Here is a 6000-nt window from a genome sequence, read left to right as displayed (position 1 = left end):
CTTTGACTGTCGCCATTTTGGTTTGCTGGCGCCATTTTTAAGATGTGGATATGTATGGGCATGTATTTTTATGAATCAAGACAGGTGGAGCACCTGTGCTAGCTTTGCTAACAGCCCTCTGAGCTACCTTTGCATCCGGCCCGTACGTGTGAGACTGAAGGGGAGCCTTTTTGTTGAGAAGGCGAAGGGGAGGGGGGTGTTTGTGATAGGGTGGGGGGGTTTGTGACAGGAGGCAACATTATAGGTGTCAAAGTTGGCTGGAAGAGAGTCGCATATAATTTGAGAATCAATAGCTCAGCCAAAGTTATCTGAAAAGCGAGAGACGCATGTAATTTGGTAAACATTGGTTTAGAGGATCAAAGGGCTTTTGTTGAGAAAATCACACTGTTACAAGTCACAAGTTATCTCTAATGTAATTTGACAAACAATAGCGGAGTCGGTATTACTGGGGCCAAGGATATGAGAAAGACCTCTTTGATGCGTCATCAACATACGACCAAAGTTATCCGATTTACCGCGACACGTGAGCTCATAGGCGTGGTCTTATCCCCGCCGAATTTAAAAGTTTGGTGCGGATGAGCATCATTTTGGAGAAGACAAGACAAGGGAAGCCATCACTCTGACGAACAGAATCGAAGCGTGTCAAAAAGTTGTTTTCGAGAATGGTTAAAGGTAAGTCATTTTACTACATTTCTCACAATAATGACAATAATAATAACAAATAATAATAATAAATAATAATAATAAGTTATTTTTATAAAACAAGCTGTATTGTTTATATAATATTTGCAGACAACATCGTTTTTGCCGATGTCCACGCATCTTTTGACGACGATTTTAGCGACGTTTACCTAACACAATCAGACTACGGTGAGTCAATAGCGCATCTAAGATAGTTCTTATAGAGGGTATTAGTTACTGATTTTATTTTTTATGTCTGTATCAGATCTCGTGGCCGCGGCCACTAGAAAAAGCGTTCGGCCGACACAAGCTGCTTTCGACCGCCATATTGGAGCAGTGGAAACGACAGAGTCAGAGCGACCAGCTGTATCAGAGTCACGTGTTACTGTTGAAACCAATCCGACTGCACCCCACACCAACCGACAGGAGGCAGCGACGGATTCTGAACTACTTGAGGCTCTATCTACTTACGAAGCTTTAAACCATCATCATCAAGAGTCGACAAACAAAGTTGGAGGTATTCCTTATATTTTTTCTATCTTTATGTGTTATCATACTTGCTATTTTCGGTATTATAAAGGATTAACTTACAGGTGAACATCGTGACACCGAGCCACAGAGAGAGAGGAAGAGGAGGAGGAAGAGGAGGGGGCACCCCTTCTACAACATCCACCACTCAAACAGCAGGGGGCCTCTAAGGTGTCGGGGTAACTGTATCTACAAAAGACGGTTACAAGAGTGCTTTAAGATTATACGTGCTCTTACAGATTTAGCCGAATCAAAATAGGTTTGTGTTGTTTCTGCTGTGTTTTGTAAAAGAAAATATAATGGATCATTCAAACCTTACGTCGACGGAGTCGGATTTCTTAGCAAACATTTCTGAAATAGATTTGCCATCATTTAACGGGGGAAGCCAAAGAAGTGACACACCACAGCTAGATTTATCAAACGTTAACAATGTGTGTACGAGTCAAATAACAGATTTGCTCAACAATGTGACCGTTGCTTTGTCAGAGGGGGAGAGACCAGACAGTCCTGTTATTCTCACTCATTTACAGACTGTCATAGATGAATTGAACAACCGAAGCCCGAATGAAGGTGGACAGAGTCCTACACAAATCCCGTCACAATTGCTAAACATGATAGCAGAATTAAACAACCATGCTAATGACAGCGACGGGCGTATCAGTCCTGACATTCCTATCCAGTTGCTAAACATCATCCAAAATCTAAATACACAGCCTCTGGTTGACCCGTTGACCACTAACTCTCGCGATTCATCACCACCGGCTGCTATTGACGCCGTTCGGCCGATATTTCAGCCTAACAACTGTGCTGTTATAACTGATCATGAAATAGACGTTATTGATGACAACACATCACCGTTTCAACACACGCCCCAACAATCTAACAACGGTTCTGTATTAGCTGACCAACGCGGCGGTTCGGTTGTAATCAACAGGCCGCATTTCAACAATGTAGAGGTGAGACGACGGCTAAATATACCATCGCAACAGAACATTAATGATTTTGCAACCTTCTACCTCCAGATTGAAGACAGAATAGATGATGTCTTGCAAGAGGTAGCTAGCAGGGCGCAAACAGGTGATGTAATTCAGATAGAGCTCGCGGCTGGTAACGATAGAGCTCACATCTGCCCGCAAACTACTGATATAAACTCTATCAGAGATAATGTATCAAACCTGCTTGAACGTTTAGCCCAATCAAATACAGAGCTTCTGGCTGATGAGAGCTTAGAGCTCATTGTACAAATAGTCACTCCATTGCGTGGTGGTGGTGGAGTGCGTCGAAGGCTGCTGAACACTACCAACAGAGAGATTTTGAGGTTGAAAAAACGACACCTACACATACCTCGTAATAAAGACAATAATTTGTGTTTCGCTCTCTCGCTAACCTATCTGCTAAATGACACGCTGACAACAAAACAAGCCACGAGACACGCACGGCTCTTACAGGAGAGCGTAGGATTGGATTGTCAAACACCTGTGAGTCTGGGCGATGTCCATAAATTTGAGAAAGTCCTCAAACGGAAAATAACTGTAATGTATCGAAAAGAGGACTGCCGCCCCATGACCTTTTTCGACACGCGTTACCCCAAAACAGATAACGACACTCTATTTGTCTTAAACCTCGAGGGCCACTATTACGGCGTGAAAGCTATTGAGGCCTTTGTGGGCCACGCATTCTTCTGCAGGTATTGTTACAAAGGGCATGCCAATTGGGAACAGCACCATTGTGCAGGACACTGTGGCGTTTGTCTTGATCCATGCTGTAAACAGCGACGGTTTAAACCTATCATCTGCCCCGACTGTAACAAATCTTGTCGTAATGAGGAATGCCTTATCAAACATAAAGAGTCCCGATCAATGAATCGTGCGAGCAACTGCGCTTCATACAAAAAATGCTTGGAATGTGGTCTCCGGTATTATGTGAAAGCTGATGGTACCGGTGCTAAACATCGCTGCCCCGTTAAAAAATGCGCAGTGTGTGATGAGATCATAAATCAAGATGACGCCTTATTGAACCCCCACATGTGCTACATTCAGCCCATCAAACCTCAACCACCGTGCAAAAATGTAGTCTACTACGATTTCGAAACTTATGTAGACACAAACGGTTTACACAAACCTTTTCTCATCTGCTGCAGATCGAATAGACTGACGAAGCATTGGTATGGCACAGATTGTGTTGATGAATTTCTCAGATTTTTCCGAATGCCACGGTTTAAACAAACTACGTTTGTTGCACATAATGCGAGAGGTTTTGATTCATACATACTGATAAGGAGAATGCTCGAATTAGGTCTCAAACTCGACATTCTGATGCAAGGGAGTAAAGTTCTATCATTTGTCGATTTAGACACAAAATCACGATTCATAGACTCTCTCTCATTCTTGACGATGCCTCTAAGCGCAATGCCTAAGGCCCTGGGGTTTGAAGACAAATCAAAGGGGTACTTCCCACACAAATTCAGCTCTTTAGAGCATCTAAACTACGTCGGGTGTCACCCTGACCCCATGTACTACGGCACCGAGCGAATGTCACCCTCCCAACGATCAAAGTTTGACGAGTGGTATGCCAAAGAAGCTAGCAATGTGTTTGATTTTGCTAAACAGGCAATAGCCTACTGCGAGAATGATGTTGATCTGTTAATGCAAGGGTGTGAAAAATTCAGGAGTGAGTTTTTTGAGGCCACCGGAACAGATCCATTCAATGCAGTAACAATTGCGTCGGCGTGCATGAATGTTTTCAGAGCTAATTTTCTGACCCCTCAAACACTAGCCATTACACCATCAGACAACTATATGCGTCAGTACAAAGCTTTCTCACACGATTCTATTCAGTACATGCAATGGATCATGCACAGTCAAAATATCCAAATTAGACATGCATTGAACGGTGGGGAAGTTAGGATAGACAACTACTTTGTAGATGGTTATTGTGAAATCGGGGGCGTAAAAATAGTGTTTGAGTATTTCGGTTGTTATCACCACGGCTGCGCAGAATGCTTCGACCTCTCTAAAATATGCCCGACAACCAAACGCCCTTTTCAGGAGAGGTTTGATAAAACACAAAAGAAAATTCAGGATCTACAGCTTAGACAGGATGTGTACCTTGTAATTATGTGGGAGCATGAATGGTTGCAAATGAAAAAGATGGACATAGAGGTGAAGGAATTCCTTAAAAAATCCAAATTTCCTACACCGCTCAAACCGAGGCAGGCTCTTTTTGGGGGCCGAACAAACGCATTCGTTTTAAAATACACGGCAGAGCCAGACGAGCGTGTGTTGTATGTTGATGTGACATCATTGTATCCTTTCATCAACAGTACAGCCACCTACCCAATCGATCATCCAACGATTATCCACGGTGATTTTAAAGACCCTAGGTCGTATTTTGGTTTCATCAGCGCCACAGTCAACCCACCCCGTGGTTTATATTTTCCCGTCCTACCGTTCAAAACAGCTAAAGGTAAACTCGTCTTCACACTGTGTCGTACATGCGCCGAGTGTAACAACCAGCAGACGGCGTGTACACATAGTGATGAGCAAAGATCGTTGACAGGTGTTTGGACAACCCCTGAATTTGTTAAGGCACTAGATCTCGGGTACACGGTTGCGGAAATTACAGAAGTGTGGCATTACACAAGAACGAGCGACACAATTTTCCGTGATTACATGCGAACATTTCTAAAAGGTAAACAAGAATCTTCAGGTTATCCAGCTCACGTGGTCAACCAGGCTGATAGAGAAAGATACATAGAAGAGTATGCCGTTCATCAAGGTATCCAACTCGATCCTTCCAAAATTGCTGTAAACCCTGGCAAAAGACAAGTGTCAAAACTCTGTCTTAACAATCTGTGGGGAAAACTAGCGCAACGTGACAACATGGTAAACACAAAAATTGTGACAAAATCAGAGGATTTTTTTGAGCTTCTGTTTTCAGGTCTGTACAATGTGAAATTCTTCCATTTTATCAATGAGAAGCTCTCAATTGTGCAGTATTGTATCAACACAAACAATGAGATCCCCGCCTCAAAAACATCAAACGTGGCTGCAGCGTGTTTCACAACAGCCTATGCACGCTTAAAAATGTACAGCTATTTAGAAATTTTACAGAGGCGTGTCCTTTACACCGATACAGACAGCCTTGTGTACACTGTGAAGCCAGGTGAAAGTGTTCTCCCTCTAGGTGATTATCTGGGTGATTTGACAGATGAGCTTTCGAACGACAGCATTTTAGAATTCGTCTCAGCCGGTCCCAAAACATACGCTTACAAAACACGAGGATCATCTCAGACGGTCATGAAGGTGAAGGGTATCACACAAAGTCACGAAAGCGCTCGCAGCATCAATCTCGATAGCATGCTCAATTTGGTTCAAGGGTACATAGATACAGCATGTGGAAACTCAGATGTGCTATACGCCCCCCAACATAACATCGTTCGCGATAAGAGAGGGTTTCATCTCAGAAACATGTCATTTTCCAAGCGGCTTCGTGTGGTGTACGATAAAAGAAGGCTGCTAGAGCGAGGCACCACTGAACCGTTTGGCTACTGATATTTCTATCTATCCATACGTGTGTCTACGTGTGTGGAAATGGCTTTTAATCAGATTGAATTCGACCCCAGATTAGAACTTCCTTTCTCATCTTTAGTTGCAGGGCCTTCAGGGTGTGGGAAGACTTTCTTTGTAAAAAATGTATTGCAAAATCCTGAACATGTTCTAAGAAAAAAACCTGATAATATTGTCTGGGTTTATACAGCATATCAACCAATGTACGATGAACTCAAAAACC

General features: G+C 43.0%; 1 long non-coding RNA gene across 1 annotated transcript; it reads left to right on the top strand.

The window, feature by feature from the left end:
* Positions 1 to 251: 251 nt before the first annotated feature.
* Positions 252 to 5853, top strand: LOC148390174 (uncharacterized). The gene is made up of 4 exons (XR_015861889.1): positions 252 to 672; positions 793 to 870; positions 947 to 1198; positions 1275 to 5853. It is a non-coding gene; the product is annotated as an uncharacterized LOC148390174 (long non-coding RNA).
* The last annotated feature ends 147 nt before the right edge of the window (positions 5854 to 6000 follow it).

Source organism: Syngnathus floridae, chromosome 12, assembly GCF_059516105.1.
Source record: "Syngnathus floridae isolate MCC-2025c chromosome 12, RoL_Sflo_1.0, whole genome shotgun sequence".
Lineage (NCBI taxonomy): Eukaryota > Metazoa > Chordata > Actinopteri > Syngnathiformes > Syngnathidae > Syngnathus > Syngnathus floridae.
This window is presented reverse-complemented; position numbering and strand designations above follow the sequence as displayed.